General features: G+C 45.2%; 1 long non-coding RNA gene across 2 annotated transcripts in view; it reads left to right on the top strand.

Annotated features, from left to right (window-relative positions):
* LOC141264281 (uncharacterized) overlaps positions 1 to 11,418 on the top strand; it is a 32,567-nt gene extending 21,149 nt beyond the window's left edge. The window contains exons 3-4 of one of the 2 annotated variants that reach the window (XR_012319872.1): positions 10,734 to 10,793; positions 10,980 to 11,418. This is a non-coding gene — a long non-coding RNA (uncharacterized lncRNA). The remainder of the gene's footprint in view (positions 1 to 10,733; positions 10,794 to 10,979) is intronic. The other variant, XR_012319873.1, reaches the window with a different exon arrangement.
* The last annotated feature ends 6,119 nt before the right edge of the window (positions 11,419 to 17,537 follow it).

The following is a 17,537-nucleotide window of genomic DNA, read 5'->3' as shown; positions in this document are numbered from 1 at the left end:
GCCTTTGAACCCGAGCTGTTCAAAGAGTTTTGCCATCTGTACGGGTGTAAGAAGATCCGGACTACACCGTACCACCCCCAAACCAATGGGTTATGTGAAAAGATGAATAACATAGTCATCGACCTGTTGAAAACCTTACCTCTAGAAGAAAGAAACCAGTGGCCAGACAAACTACCTGACCTGGTAGATCTGTACAATCACATACCTGTGAGTTCCACCAATTGTACTCCAGCGTACCTGATGAGAGCAAGACCCGGAAAGTTGCCCATGGACCTGGAGCTTGGAGTGGTAGAGCCAGAAGCAGATATGTCCACTGAAGACTGGGATACGACTCGACAGGAGCAGTACAAGAGAGTACAGGCCTGTGTCGAAGACAGTCTAAATAGGGTGAGAGATAAGCAGGAAGCACAGTACAACAAGAGTGCACCAGCCGAACCCTTGACACCTGGAGAAGTTGTGTTGAAACGAAAGAGAAGAAGCCACAAGCTTGAAGCCCCAGGAGGAAGTGCCTCTCACCGTACCGGAGGAGCCTAAAGAAGAAGTACTCCATACTGTCTTAGGAGATTTCCCGGCAGATTAGCCTAAACTGGATGGAGCGGTAATAATACCTGTGATACACTTCTACCAACAGCCAGAAGACTCTCCACTGCAAGTAAGACCTGTAAGTGCCCCAGAAGAGCCTGCTCAGGAAGAATCCCCGGAAGAAGGATCACGGGTAGAAGCAGAGCCAGTAGGCCCAGTAACCAGTGTACTTGCCAGTCCCATAGAGAGGTTAAGGCAGTTTTGCAGTCCACCAACACATAGAGCTGATAGAGCGGAAAATAGCGCAAGCATCCACACTACACGCATCCCAGTACTACGTAGGTCATCGCATAGCACAAAAGGCCAGACCCCTGTCAGATATAGGGAGTAAATAGAGAAACACTGACAGTATAAATAGTTACCCCGTGGGGTATGTTCTTGTAATAATTTCATGTATTTATTTATTGATTTATTTTGCCTTGCTAATGGACAATTTATGTGACATGGACACTTCTCATTGCATTTAGTTACCCGTAAGGGTATATATATATAAAGGAGTCGGTGGCTGAGGACTGTGAGCAGCCCAAAAACTGTCATGTACACAGCTGCACTCCCTGGAGTGCCCTTTAAGTGACCACGGAACAAAAACCCGTTTGGCGTGGCAGAAGTCGTGGTCCAGCACCTGGATCACCTATGCCCTGTAGCCACGCCCAGGGCCTACTTTGAGGGTTTTCAGGCGGGTCCCTCATGTTCCTCATGTTCTTTCACCGGTGAGATGGACACCATTTACTTGAAAAACTCTGAAATTGTTTTATATATATTTATTGTGTTATAATGTTACCTGTAACGTTCAAGAAAAGTGCCTCCCATAAAGGGAAGAAATGTTATTGTTTAACCTGTTTTGAGAAAAATTCTTCAGTCCAGGAGTACTGAGTTTTACTAGGGGGGAATGTGGCGCCCTGCTACGCACTGGTGCCACAGAACCCAGAAGGGTGCATGGATGGACTTCTCCACAAGAGGCCCTCACACATTCACACACCTCCACCCTACCACCTCAGACCAGCAGAGGGAGCCCGTTAGGGATATATATAGGGAGGGTGGAGCCAGGCAGCTCAGTTTTAGTTTAGTAGTCAGTCTCTCAGTCAGAGAGAGAGTTTGCTTGCACTTAGACCAGTGAAGAGGCAGCACGCTGGCTGCTGTGCTTAGGCGAGCCAAGGCCTACAGCATGAGGTGAAGCCTAGTGAGGGCCTTGAGTGGGCCGAAGGCGAGAGGAGAAGGAAGAAGTAGCAAGGGGGCAGAGGAGCATACCAGGCTCACCCCGAGATATATACTGGACACCGGGTCCGCGCCTACAGGGACTCTTTACACCCAGTAGGGACTACCGGAACCCCTGGAGGACTACAGGTCCCAGGTTTGCCAAATGCTGACTACAGTACCAGGGCTAGGAGTCACAGAGGCCCCAGCGTCCAGGGAGAGTGATCTCCAAAGAGAAGGCCCTACCACCAGGTCAGCATGCGCAAGGGAGAGAGAGACAGTAACCAAGCTAGGCCTAGTTCCAGGCAGGCCAGAAGCTTAACGAGAAAAGCCACGGATCAGGAGGCCCTATACCCGCTCACTGGGGAGAGTCCAAAAGTGCACCCTTCGCCCGGAGTACCCTGGACCGTGCCTGCACCATCACCAGTAAAGGTACTGAAGCTTACCCCCATGTGAGTGTCCGTCTTTCCTCTGGGACCGTCCTGCTGTCTCTCCCCAGCATCCTCAATAACACCCCACGCTGCCCTGGAGCTAGCTCTACCTGTGGAGAACCACACCATCCCTGCTGCCGTAACACTCGCTCCAGAGGACTGCTCCGCAGCGGCGGCACCCCTTTTGCCGCATTCCACAGGTGGCGTCACGAACTTTCCAAATCCCCTATAAATTCCCCTTTTTACTGACCGCCCTGGGTCACGGACCGGGCCAGCCACCATGATATCCCCCACCGGCATACGCAGAGGCCTGGCTGCCGAGTACTCCCACGGCCCAGGGGGCGCGTCACATGGACGTGGAGAGATCAGGCCGCAGAGGGGACCGGCCCCTAAACTAGTGGAGAATAATCAGGCTCAGCTAGATAACTGGAGGCTACTGTACTTGCAAGGTGCAGCTGCCCACTACCACAATTACATTGCCGAAAAGATGGCCGCTTAGGGTCCAGGGGACTGCACGTCGCCAGACAAGATCCGAGGCTACCGACTTGGGACACTGATTGTGAGGCACAGGGCAGGAGGGAGAGAGCCAGCGCAGGACAACGACTGAGAAAGGAACATAGAAAGGGGTCCCGTTTAAGTACTCCTGAAATTCTTGAGAGCTGCTGAACCCCTTTCTTGGTGAACGCAGGACGACGTGGGTGGTTATAATCTGGCAGTTGTAACCTGGAGCAGCGTGATAACTGTGAGTAAAACCTTGAAGACTGCACCCCACTGTGTCCTAGAATTATTGCTGCATAGTGTTGAGCAAGTATGTTCTATTAACCCTTTCGCCAAGTATGCTCGGGCCCAGCTCCGAGTATTTATAGCTGCTCCGTGATATGGTTGAATCGCTCCCGTGTGCATGATTTGCAACTGTTTGACAGTTTTATTACATGTGAGGAATGTCTATTTCTTACACATTCTTCACATGTAATAAAGCTGTCATACAGTTGCAAATCATGCACACGGGAGCGATTCAACCATATCACCGAGCAGCTAAATACTCGGAGCTCGGCCGGAGCATACTCGGACAGAACATACTCGCTCAACCCTATTGCTGCGCCATCACCAGCCCTGCACTACACAGGACTAGCAACATCTACCTCATAGCATCACTATATCCTGCCCTGGGGCTAAGCTCTGCCTGTGGAGAGCTGAACCAACTCTGCTGCGTCACCACCAGCTCCAGTGGATCTGCACCGCAGCGGCGGCCCCATATAGCCGCATACCACAGGTGGCGTCACGAACATTACCTCTAAAAACGTTATTCCCCTTTTACTTATCCCCTTTAATTGACTGCCCTGGGTCACGAACCGGGTCACTGCCACCGTGACATCCCCCAGCATCGACCGGCCCGGCTACCGAGTACCCCACGGCCCAGGGGGCGCGTCACATATAGCTAAGATTAGTCTGGGGGTCTATATTCTATGACTGTCTCTATAGCACTAAACAAATCAAGCTCACAGCCTCCAAGTGCCAAGACAAAATTGCCAGTTATTAGATTTCTCCATAACGAAGAAAACCCAGGGTCTAACATGAAAACCACATGTGTCTACTGCAACCAATCTGTTGGTTTTATGTCTCAAATGGAACAGGGTTTTCTTTTCAGATATAATAGCAGAGATGATTAGGATCTTGGAAAATCCAGAATTGCCTAGCTTTGCTTTAAATACCAGCGATTACGTCACCGCCACTTCCTTTAATTAATATAAACTCTGTAATTCTGCTCTTATGAATGACTTGGGATGGCCAAAAGCTTTCTTAACTTCATGCTGCATTGCAGAGTACGCAGGAAGCCCAAACATTTCAATGTATTGCCTCAGATATTTAGCCCAAAGAACCCAGCTTTTTTAACTATACACAGTGACAGATCACTCACTGTCAGGAGTGTAATATAGATGTAAAGGCCCACCACCAGTTTTACTGGTATAAGTCTAGAATATTCGTGCAAAGCTGCAGAAGTTGCTTCATTTTAAAACACAGGTCATCACATGAGGGCAGTACAAGTGACCGGAGAGAAAGGAAATGCAGAAACACTTCTGGGACCATTTACAAGTTTGTTAAGTTTATTGAAGCCATAAAGTCTATTCAGGAGAATCATTCAGCTATAAAGGTGTCATATTTTCCATAACTTAGTTGACCAACCCTGAACCATTCAGGTAAAATGGAACAGGAAATGAGCAGAGTGTATAGCAATCACTACACAAAACGAAAGAAACCTATATTTCTCGTAATATGGAATGTTTTCCAAAGGATATTGCAGACATCTGTACACATGAGGTTTTTTATGCGAGTTTCTAGTGCATTGGATAGAAGAATCTTTATATAATACCACTTTTCAGTGCGACATTCAAAAAAATTACAGGACAGATACTGATCTCTCAAATGTACTTCTGGTTGGCAAATGAGATTAAATCCTTTTTTTTTTTAACTCTGGCCAGAATAGTTTGTAATTTAAAATTGCCATAAAACTGAAAAAACACTGAAACAGATGGTTGTTTTATTTATGAAAAGGAACCTGTGAACAGAATCATGCAGGCCGAACCACAATTACCACGAATCAGACACTGCGTGATTGCAGCATTTCAGAAAAACCTACTTGAAAAGCTGTGTCTGATGAGGTTCCCGGCCGCCTTCTTCCCTCCCTGCCCCAATTGACTGACAGATCACTTCCTATGTGTTTACATACAGACCTGTCAGTCAAAGGGATTGGGGAGTGGGTGATGCCAGCCTGTTACCAGCCTCGAATTAGTCAGTTACGACAGTCCCAGCATGGATTTTCCCAGTATGTTTTTTTCTGAAAACTGCAGCGTTTTAGCGTAAAACATTACTGGCTGCTCATGGTTCGGGAAGCTTGAATCAGTTGATAGGATCCTTTTAAAGGGTTATTCCAAAACAGCATATTAACATCTATCCATAGGATAAGAGATAACTTGCCGATGGCTCTGGGTAAGGATGGCAATCCTGAGAACGGGGCTCTGAACCCACAATAATGGGCTCTGCACAGCCTCTTCCTGAATGGAATAGAATTATGCCTGGTCAACCTATGCTCCACTTATTGTCTCCAAGAATGCTGGACATAACGAAGAGTTGTAGTTGGCTTTTTTCCAACAGTTGGGCCCCAGTCATAAGCAAGATATCCCCCACTCTACCGATAAGGTATAACTTATTATTTTTAAAAATAACCCTTTAAAATAAACCAGTCTCCTGATTCATGCTGCTCAAGCTGTAGGCAGCGTGAATCAGACCCTGGCTGCTTAATTGTCGCTAAATATATTATTCCCTGAAATGCTCTGGCGTTTCAGAGAAGATAAGCTTTAATGATTCAGCTGGAGACCATACTAGTCCAGCACCGCCCCCACTTGGCTCCTCCTTATACTGCTCTAGGTGATTGACAGGTCTCTCCCTATGTACACATGAGGGAGAGATCTGGAACTCAACTGGAGTAGTGTGAGGATCTTTAAAGTTTATATTATATGAAACACCAGAAGAAAAAAAAACTATCAGACGCTTCCAAACACATGGCATCATCATATGGGCAGTCCAGAATTGTTTAAGGCATAGTAATCTTAGTGTATGTAAACTTTTGACTTTGCAGTAAGTAATAAAAATACCTTAAAACATTCTCTCTCTCTCTCATTATTCTGGCACTTGGCAAATATTAAAAACGATGGTAATCCTAATTGACCTAAAACCGGAAAGGTTTATTCTGATTTCATGTCAGATATTGAGAAAAACATGGATATGAGTCTTTTTATATAGTGTATGTAAACTTCTGGTTTCAACTGTATCTATCTGAAATCTTACAGCCAAGTTATGATTCATGCTGCTCGCAGTTTGGGTATGACTCAGGTGATAGGTTCCATTTACATTTACAAAATGTATATAAAAATGTAACAAAAGATATAAAAATAAAATAAAATTTAGTAAAGTTGGAAATCTTAATTTTTAAAAAATGTTGGTTGTCTAATGGTTTGAATAATACAGATAACACCAAATGTCTAAAACAAAACAGCTACATGGCGTGCACGGCGTATGGGAATGTAGTATGGGGGGCTTGGATGATTCTCCAGTAAACTAGACTGACAGGAAACAGTTTGGAAGGGGAAATTCTTTAGAGCAACTTGTTTTTTGTTGTGCTGGTTTTTAGAAGCTTCTAACAATAGTGGTAATTTTACTGTCTGAATCATGGAGAAGCTGGAAACAGGAACAGCCATATAGATGAATGGCACAATGAGAAGGTGCTTTGGTCAGACAGGCCAGTGTTTAGACCTCTGTATGTCCTTCAAGTCTGCTTATGTTAAGAATAGTAATGTGCTTATCTGTTGAACAGTGCCAGCGGGTTGGAAGCTGTAAAATGTCTTTGCTAATGAGTAAGTGTGCTATGCTACATATTTTTCAGTATGTGTTGACCTTGATGAAATAGTTGGTGGATCTCATTAATTTTTATGCTAATTTATCTGCATTAATTTGCATCAATCATCAGTTTTATTGATCATGGTCATTTTTCTTTATCATTGAGGACTTATTTATATATACAGTAAATAGTGGTCTGTGGCATCAGTTTCACCTATTTTAATCCCTTAAGTAGTTCAGTAGTTAACAACGCAGTGATTTTCTTTACCTTTTTTAATTTTCTTTTTACATCGTCAACAAAGGGCTCGTATTTTTAATGCAAAATTTTGCAATACAGATATTTCTTAATATCGACCCTTTAAAACCCTTTCGCAACCTTGGGTTTTGTCGTTTTTGCTTTTTCGTTTTTTGCTCCCCTTGTTACCAGAGCCATAGCGTTTTTATTTTTTGGTCAATATGGCCATGTGAGGGCTTATTTTTTGTGGGATGAATTGTACTTTTCAATGCCATTACTAGTTTTACCATATCATGTACGAGAAAACGGGAAAAAATTCCAAGTGCGGTGAAATTGCAAAAAAAGTGCAATACCACAGTTGTTGTTTTTTTTACCACGTTCACTGAATGCTAAAACTGACCTGCCATTCTTATTCTCCAGGTCATTACGAGTTCGTAGATACCAAACATGTATAGGTTCTTTTTTATTTAAGTGGTGAAAAAAAATTCCAAAATTTGTTAAAAAAAAAAAATAGCGCCATTTTCCGAGACCCGTAGCGTCTCCATTTTTCGGGATCTAGGGCTGGGTGAGGGTTTATTTTTTGCGTGCCGGGCTGACATTTTTATTGATAACATTTTGGGGTAGATCTGATTTTTTGATCGCCCGTTATTGCATTTTATTGCGATTTTGCGGCGACCAAAAAACATAATTCTGGCGTTTAGATTTTTTTCTCGTTACGCCGTTTACCGATCGGATTAATTCTTTTTTTTATATTGATAGATCGGGCGATTTTGAACGTGGCGATACCAAATATGTGTATGTAGGGTTTTTTTTTTATTATTTTATTTTGAATGGGGCGAAAGCGGGGTGATTTAAACTTTTATATATATTTTTTTTTTTAATATTTTTAAAAACTTTTTTTTTTTCACTTTTTGCATGCTTCCATAGTCTCCATAGGAGACTAGAAGCAGCAACTGTCCGATCGTGTCTGCTACATACAGGGGATCAGCAGATCCCCTGTATGCAGCAGAAATGGTCCTGTGCTATGAGCGCCGACCACTAGGTGGCGCTCATAGCGACCAGTTCATGACAACTGCAGGCGTCTGCTGCAGACCCTGGGTTGTCATGCCCGCCCATCGGTGACCCGCGATCACGTGACGGGGGTCGCCGATGGGCGGGGCTTAGGATGCGCTTCCCAGAAAGGCGCGTTAAATGCCGCTGTCGGAGATTGACAGCGGCATTTAACATGTTAACAGCCGCGGGTGGATCGCGATTCCACCCGCGGCTGTTGCGGGCACATGTCAGCTGTAATAATCAGCTGACATATGCTCGGTTCAGTGCGGGCTCACCGCCGGAGCCCTCACTGAACAGGGGGATTACAGCCTGTGCGTACTAATACGTCACAGGCTGTAAAGGGGTTAAAACTGGCATGCAAGGCATGTCACTCTCCACAGGGAGAAGCGTTGCCCCTTAGATCCTAGTCAGAGGCCTCTCATACCATCAAATCAGATCTCATGCTTTGCACTAATGATGGATAACACCCCAAAAACCGTGTCTGCAAACTGAGATTCTGGTTTGGCTTTTATCCTAAGTCATGGGCAAGGGTCCATAAAGGGTCGGTATTGACTTTTAGGATTGCTACTTCCAGTAGGGGACACTAGAGTTTAAGACCTCTTCCTCTCTGAAGAGGCACTTCTCATATTTAATTTCCCAGAGGAGCATTGCATGGCTTATAAGCCTCCTTACATTGGCATGCCAGGCATGTCACTCTCCCGTCATCGTGGGGCCCCAATCGTTGCCATGGTAACCTGTGGCCACCAAGCTACAAAAAGCTTCTTAGATCATGCTCAAAGCATTGCAATGCATTATACCTGTAATCAAACTAAAAAAAAGTGAAAATAGTGAAAGTCCCATTGAGGGACTAAGTAAAAAATAAAAAGTACAAAAAATATATTGAAAAGATATTTAAAAATATATTGCAATATAATAATTAAAAAAAAATTAAACTAATAAATATACATTTTTATGTAAAAAAAATAAAGATAAACAAATAAAAGTACACATATTTGGTATCGCCACATCCAGAAGGACCCGATCTGTAAAAGTGTCACAATAGTTAACCCCTTCACTGAACACCGTAAAAAAAAATGTGGCAGACTATGCTTTTTCATCAGACCGCTAGAAAAAAATTGGAATAAAACATGATCAAAAAGATTAATGTAAATAAAAATGGTATAGCTGAAAACACAATATTGTCCCGCAAAAAACAAGCCACCATACAGCTCCATTAGCAGAAAAATTAAAAAGTTATAGATCTCAGAATAAAGCGATGCAAAAATAATTATTTTTTCTATAAAATAGTTTTTATTGTGTAAAAGCTACAAAACAGCAGTCAAGCATAAAAAACTATATAAATCTGGTATCGCTATAATTGCACTGACCCGAAGGATAACGTTGTCTAATCACTTATACCGCACGAGAAAAAGCGTAAAAAATAAATAAAACAAATTCTTCACCTGCTGCTGATTTGTTCATTCTGCCTCCCAAAGATGGCAGTAAGGCTCGGCTCACATTTATCCTGTGCTCTGTGCTGAACGCTCACAAAGGGGTTTCCATGTAAATCTCACTCAGGTTTGTCATCTGTAAATGGAAATATAGGGGGCTTCCATGTTACTGGTAGTACAAAGGCTCTGGAAAAGCAATATGGCTCCTCACCCCCAAAAGAAATACAGTGAATTCTGCGCACCCAAATTCAAATGCCCCCCTCCCTTCTGAGCTCCACAGTGTGCCTAAACCACATTTAGCATCCACATGTTTAGCAGGATATAATTTCCAAAACGGGGTTACTTGAGGGGGGATTCTGTTCTTCTAGCATTTAGGGGCTCTGTATATGGAGTCCGCATACTATTCTAGGAAAATCTGCGCTCCAGGAGGCAAATAGCGCTCCGTCCTTTCCGAGTCTAGCCGTATGGCTAAGCAGGACCGTACTGCCACATATGGAGTATTTCCACGTTCAGTAGAAATTGTGTGACAAATTTTGGTGCCATTTTTACCCATTTTGCTGTGTGAAAATGTAAAATCAGGGGCAAAAACAAAATTTTTGTGGTAAAATGTAATCACTTTTTCTTCACTGATCAATGGTATAAAATTCTGTGACACAACCGTGGTGTCAACCTAGATGAATTCATTGAGAGGTGTAGTATGTAAAATGGAGTCACTTATGGGGGATTCGGCTGATCTGGCACCTCAGGGGCTCTGCAATTGTGACATGGCACCCTAAAACCAGTCCAGCAACATCTGAACTCCAATATGACACTTCTTCCCTTCTGAGCTTTGTACTGTGCCTCAAAAGTAGTTGTTACCCACATATGGGGTATCGGTGTACTCAGGAAAATTTGCACAAGAATTTGGGGTCCATTTTCTCTTGTTACCCTTGTGAAAATAAAAAAGTTGGGGTTAAAGTAAAATTTTTGTGAAAAAAAGTTACGGTAAATGTTAATTTTTTCCTTCCACATTTCATTAATTCTTGTGAAGCACCTGAATTATTATGTGTTCATGTTATCATACGGGCTGTTATGGATGGCTCAACACACTATAATAATGCATGCTTTTTTAATCTTTAAGTTTCTAAAATAAAAGAAAAAGGTATGGAAAAGGACCTTTTTGTTTTACATTTTTTAAACTGTTTAATTTTCTACAACCCTTTTTGAACTTTTTTTACCTACCCTAGTGATCAATCAATTTTAAAGAACTGGATAACTCTTTAATATTTTAACCAGACATGTGGTAAGAGTCACATATATTAGAATGTCTTTCTATGTAAGGTGATATGGTTAAAAAATGGACATTTCTCTATTGATGTTTATAGCACTTACAGAAACTTACCTGTCAAGTATTCATTCATTTTTGGATTTCAGAGGACCGATCAACTTGTCAGAAGTTTCAGTGATGGAAATTCCCTTAAAATTCAGCTTAAGGTGACCATTGTTATTACTGGTTAACTTTTTTATTGTGTTTTAAACACCAAGAAGAGGAAAACTGTCAGCAAAAAAAATATTATACTGCAGTTGTTTTATCAGCAATAAAATGAAATGAAATCTGTCATAAAACTCTTGAGTATATACACAGCAAGTAACGTCTACATTATATCTTTCTTCCAACAGGTGTTAAAGACTAGGAAACCAAAAAACACAGCTCATTCCTCTACTTTCCTCAATGAAAAATGTTAATTACATTATTAAATAGGTGTAATCCCAAGTAAGCAGATGACTGTATTCACATGAAATCAACTAAAATTGTCAGTATGCAGCAAGACTATGGAGATTGGACTGTGTAGGAGTGTATAGGGACTGGTGACTTTGATAACTAAAATGGTAATACCTATGTGTTTCCAAAAAGGAATAGAAGATGATCCAGAATTGTTATTTTATGAAGAACTCAAGTATTTACTGTATCAGACATGTAAGGAGAGATAACTGGTCCTCTTTAACTCCTTTCCATTCTATGCCATAATAAAATATGACAGTCATTAAGCCGTTAAATCACATGAACCATGACACCGTGCCACCATCGCCATCAGTACTGGATGCCAGCTAAGAAATACAGTTCAGATCCTTTTTGAGGCAATGTTCACACATTGCGTTTTTACTGCGTTTTTTTATGCAAATTTTAAGCTGCATTTTACAGTACCAGCAAAATCTATGAGATTTCAGAAAATCTCATGCACACACATTATTTTTTTTCCATGACTGATTTTTAAAACTGCTGAGTTTTTGCATACTGCAGCATGTCACTTCTTTCAGCATTTTTGCAGCGTTTCTTCACGCTTAGAAAGCAATGGGTGAGTGCAAAAACGCAGCAAAAATGCAGCAGAAAACGCAGGTATCAGGTTTTGCTGGGTATTTGGCGCTAAAACCTGAGGAAGTTGAATCATGGTTTTTTTATGCACTAAACTTTATCAGCAAGTACAAGACACAAATGTACCCTGACAAAAACGCAGCAAAAAAACGCAACAAATAAGCAGCAAAAACTCAGCAAAACCTGCTATTTGTAAGGAGCTTCTTTACTGCCAAGAGAGCAGCAGGAAAAAAAAGCAGCAAAAACACAATGTGTGAACATAGCCTGAAAGTCCAGGATCAATGAGAACTATGATCCTGGCCAGTTAACTCTTTAGATGCCTCAGCAACTATCGAGCATTTAGCACCTTTCCAAGAATAACCTCCTCAAAAATCAAGCCCTCACAGTTATCTAGATAATAAATTAAACAAAAACAGCAATACAAAAATACACATTTTATTAATGTTTTTATTGCAGTAAGATAAATAATCTAAAAGACAATTGAATTTATAGAAAAACATGAGATTATGGGTACAAATAAAAACCTGACTTTTGTATGTTAGCAATTCACTATATGGTCAATCTGCAACTACTTCTACAAGTTTGTCTTTATGTGTAAAAGGACTCTTAATATACTCATGAAGCGTGTGCAGCTGGGAGTGCGCTGCATTTACCTTTTTTAGCAATTTCGAGCATGCTGTTAAATGATGCCAGGTTATCTCCAGTCTTAGGGCCTATTTACACTACCTGATCGCGGTCATTAAATCACCTCTAATTCAACACATGCATGCTGACTTTAAGTTGGCAGTTGTTTGAAAGGAATCTGTCACCAGGTTTTTCTATGTAATCTGAGAGCAGCATGATATAGGGGCAGAGACCCTGATTCCAGTGATGTATCTCTTACTGGGCGGCTTGCTGCAGTTTTTATTTAATTATTGTTTTCACTGCTACAGATCTAGCTGTTCTCTAAATGCTGAGCTCTGTATAACCCCGCCCACACCACTGATTGGCAGCTTTCTATGTAATCTGCACATTGGCTGAAAGTTGCTATTCATTGGTGGGTGAGGAGTTATACAGAGCAGGAGGAGTGCATGACATGAGACAATTAGTCCTCTAGTGATAATCTCCTGCACATAAAACAATGGGTTTTTTTTAAACTACAACAAGCAGCCCAGTAAGTGACACATCACTGGAATCAGGGTTTCTGTCTCTACATCATTCTTCTCTCAGATTTAATAGCAATAACCTCCTGATATACTCCATTTAACAGCCTGTGTAGACAGGTTAACCTTGGAATGCTCATTCCCAATTATCCTATTATTGTCAGAAACAGTCAAATCAGTATCAGTGCATTCAGTGATTTACAAAGCTCACATGCATATGTAGCACCCTGAGGGCTCGGCCGCTACAGGGGTATTGCACCTCTGCCAGAGGTGTGATATTCCACTCCCGGGTAAGGATGGAGTGTGGACTAGGGCTCAGTAAGCTGCATGCACCACACACACCCCATTTCCGAGGGACAGCTCAACGGTGCTCCCACTAGACAGAAGTGCAGGCACGACAGCATCTGTTCCTGGATGGAGTGGGGAGGGGGAGGAAAACCCAGTGGTGTAGGAGCAGATAGGGGTGGGTCTCTGGGCATAGATAGGAGCCCATTGGTTGCTAGTCACCTGGGCTCAGGTGTTAGAAGGAGGTGTATAAGGTGGGCACCATCTTAGGTCAGTGTTCAGTTCAGAGAGGAGGAGAAGAGGAGAGGAGCTCAGCCAGAGAGGGCTGACAGGGAGCTGTGGCTCAGTCTGGGCCCAGCTCCAGAGGCAGGCCTGGAATGAGGCCAGAAACAGCAGAAAGAGAGAGGAGAAGGAACGGAAAGGAAAGTAAGAAAGGAACTGGAACAGAGGAGAAAGGAAGCAAGGAACACAGAGAAAGGCCCAGAGACACGAAGGCAGAAGGAACCCCATATGCCCAGGAGATACAGGGTGAAGGGTTGGCAGAACAGGGTACCGGAACCCAAATTGGTGGAGGCAACAGATTCCTCAGCCAAAGACCGGAGGTTGTTACCACATCTTGGTGCGACCCCTCACTACATGCACCAGGAAGGCATACCATATAGGGTCAGGGACGCAGAGATCAGCGTGCCCAGAGAAGGCCCGAGGAAGCTGGACAAAGGTGGGTCACTGGTGGGGACGGCCAGAGAAAGGAAAGGAAGGTAGTCCTGTGCCACGCTCTGGAATTGCCTGGGAGTTGGTCGAGCCCCTTGCCTGGTGGACGCAGCACGGCTTGGGCAGTCACCGCCGGTACCGAGGTGACTAGGACCAGTAAAGAACTGTGAGTAAAGCATTGGAAACTGCAACCACACGTCTCTGTGTTTCATCGCCGCACCAGCACCATTAGTACTGGGACGCTCACACCATTACTCCCATCCTCCACATTAGCTGCCCTGAGGCAATACTTCTCCCGTGGGGAGTTATCCCATACTTGGCTGCGCATACAACATCAGCCTCAGCGGTCTGCAGCGCAGCGGCGGTCCCCACTGACCGCAATCCACAGGTGGCGTAGTCGGACACTTATTATAACACCAATAGACTGCCACTGGTTTGACCACCCTGGGCACGGACCGGGTCAGCACCACGGAGACTACAACCCCCAGCATCTTACAGAAGGCCCGGCTCCGGGTATCCCCTGCACAGCACAGGCCCAGGGGGCGCGTCACATACCTCCCAACTTTTGAAGAAGAGAAAGAGGGACAGATCATGCAGCGCGCGTAGCAAAGTTTGACAATGTCCCTGGCCACACCCCAATCCACGCCCATTTACCATTTCTTTCACCCCGGCAGGAGTTGTCAGAGGGACTCTGGTAATGAGGGGCATTCAGTGGACGGCCCTCATGCCCATTCCTGGCATTCAGCAGATGGCCCTCATCCCCATTCCTGGCATGCATGGTCCACTCATCCCTATTCCTGGCATGCATGGCACCCATCATCCCCATTCCTGGCATGTATGGTCCCCTCAGACCCAATCCTGGCATGCATGGCCCTCTCATCCCCATTCCTGGCATGCAAGACCCTTTCATCCCCATTCCTGGCATGCATGGCCCCCTCATCCCCATTCCTGCCATGCATGGCCCCCTCATCCCCATTCCTGGTATGCATGGCCCCTTCATCCCCAATCCTGGCATGCATGGCCCCTCATCCCCAATCCTGGCATGCATGGCCCCCTCAGACCCAATCCTGGCATGTATGGCCCCCTCACACTCAATCCTGGCATGCATGACCCCCTCAGACACAATCCTGGCATGCATGGCCTCCTCAGACCCAGTCCTGGCATGCATGGCCCCCTCAGACCAAAAACTGGTATGCATGGCCCCCTCAGACCCAATCCTGGTATGTATGACCCGTCAGACCCAATCCTGGTATGCACGGCCCCTCAGACCCAATCCTGGTATGCATGGCCCCCATCACTGCACACATGAAAAAAATAAACACTTCTACTCACCTTCCTTCCACCGATCTGCTCCAGCGTTGCATCTTGCCTGTCAGTAGCTGATCTCAGCATCTGAGCAGCGCATGACGTTACTGCCATGTGCCCTCAGATGCTGAGATGAGCTGCGGGGATATTAACTCCTCTCCACGCCGGGACTATGGACGTGGAGAGAAGTGAATAGTCAATCTCCTTAATAGCACGCACTGTCAGCACAGCCGCATCTCCTGCTGCTGCTCCGCTATCCTCTGTGCCTGCTACTAAAGAGAATGAATATTCACTCTTCTCCACACCCATGGGAGTGGAGAAGAGTGAATATTCATTCTCTCTAATAGCGAGGCACACAGGATCGCGGAGCCGCAGCAGGAAGCCGGTGGCTGCGACTGACAGTGTGCACTATTAAGGAGAATGAATATTCACTCCTCTCCACTCCCATGGGCGTGGAGAGGAGTGAATATTAATTCCATTTAGCAACAGGCACACGTGGTAGATGTGACTCGCCCTCCCTGAGTGGTGGGGTTACTCGGAGCCGGGTCAATGTATGGCGGTGGTGTGGGATGTCGTCGTGGCCGTGACCGGTTCCGTGCCCAGGGCTGTCACACAAAAAAGAATGGGCTTTTTGGATGAGTGGTTAATTGTTCGACTACGCCACCTGTGGTTTCTGGTGAAGGCCACCAGCGCTGCGACAGTCCTCTGAGGCTGATGTTCTGGCAGCTTGGTTGGTACTACTCCCCACAGGCGGAGTAGGCCTCAGGGCAGTGATTGATGAACTGTGCGGAGGAATGGTGGGTGCAGTGCCGCACAGGAATAAACAAGCGGAAGCGGTGAATGAAGTCATCCGGGTCTTTACTCATTTTAGATGCACTTTCAGCCGCAAAGCTCCTCTCTGCTACACACGGCGTACTACGGCCACCAGGAAGGGGGTTTGGCACTTCCCAGGTAGATCAGGAGCACCTGTCAAGACCCCGCTGGTGTGTTCCTCTCCTTAGTAAGTTCTCCCACTGAATCTTCACCTGACGGTGCGTGGTATGAACATGGTGTAAGTCCGGGTCCCACTGGGTAAACGCAGGTTGAGAGATACAGGTGGCAACTCCGCTCTGTCCGTATCCCCCTGGGATCCACTAAGCCTCCGGGCTTTTCTGACTGAGACTTGAAGTGACAAAGTCAGATATCGGGGGCCGGTTACCCCTTTTGCAGCAGGAATCCCTCTGGCTAGGCCAGAGTGAAGAATACAGGTGGCGACTCCGCTCCGTCCGTATCCCCCTGGGATCCTCTGCTCCCCTCCAAGGCCTTCTTAGAACAGGACCCTGACCGGGCAGAGACACTTGTTAACTCTGTCCCGCTCCTCGTCTCAAGGCCAGAGAACGAGGACCGTGAATCTTCAGCCAGCTACAGACTCTTGCTGGACCCTGACAGAAGACCACAATCAAAAGACCTTGAACTAAAGATGGCCGCATATTATATATCATTCTATAAGTGCTTCCTGTAAGTGTTTCCTCCACCCTCACCCACTACTTGGTTCCCCCTATCTTTGGATCCCCCCATCTTCTCTATCCCGGGACGGGGCAGCACCCTGGTGCATTTAGACCCCCTGCAGGACAGGAGTGGTGTAGTGTTGAGTGTGAAGTGGGGTCCTGAGTGATGCTCCATCCTTACCTGGAAGAGGAGATACCACACCTCTATCTGAGGTGCAGTACTCCTGTGGCGACTGAACCCTCAGGGGCGCCACAGCTGAAGCAGCCGGCTACTGCCTGTGCCCGCTGCTCCGCCGCCGCAACCCGCCCCACCACCCTCCACAGCCGGGAGAATAGCTGAGCCGTGACGGGACGCAGGACTGAGCCCTGAAAGCGGGACAGTCCTACGGAAACCGGGACTGTTGGGAGCTATGCACATGTAGTTAGATTACTTTCATGTTTTAACATTCTCTAAAGAAAGTTTCACACGTAAAAATATAAGAATATGATAATCTGTTATTTTTATTTATTTATCTTTAAGGCTGTGTTCACACGATGCGTATTTCATGCGTTTCCGCGGCGTTTTTGCAGTTGCGTAAACGCCGCGGAAACGCATGAAAAACGCATGGTAGAAGGGAAGCAATGTTCCCCAATGGAAATCCGCATGTGCTGTGCCCATGATGCGGATTTTTCCGCAGCGTTAACGCTGCGGTCAAAAATCCGCAGCATGTCAATTAATTTTGCGGAAACGCGGCGATTTCGCCGCCATTGACTTGCATTAGAACGCGCCAATTCCGCAAGACAGCATCTGTACTTGCGTAATTGGTGCGTTCTAATGTGCGGATGGTACCCGGGTGTGGAGGAGAGGAGAGTCTCATCCACACCCAGGTACCATTAAAAAAGCTGTAAAAAGAAGAATAAAATAAAAAATAAATGTATTCTTACCTTCTGTCGG

This window comes from Phyllobates terribilis, unplaced genomic scaffold (assembly GCF_046119375.1).
Source record: "Phyllobates terribilis strain yellow unplaced genomic scaffold, ASM4611937v1 Scaffold_4__5_contigs__length_816908805, whole genome shotgun sequence".
In the NCBI taxonomy this organism is placed as follows: domain Eukaryota; kingdom Metazoa; phylum Chordata; class Amphibia; order Anura; family Dendrobatidae; genus Phyllobates; species Phyllobates terribilis.
The sequence above is the reverse complement of the archived record's forward strand: the minus strand, read 5'-3'. Positions and strand labels throughout refer to the sequence as shown.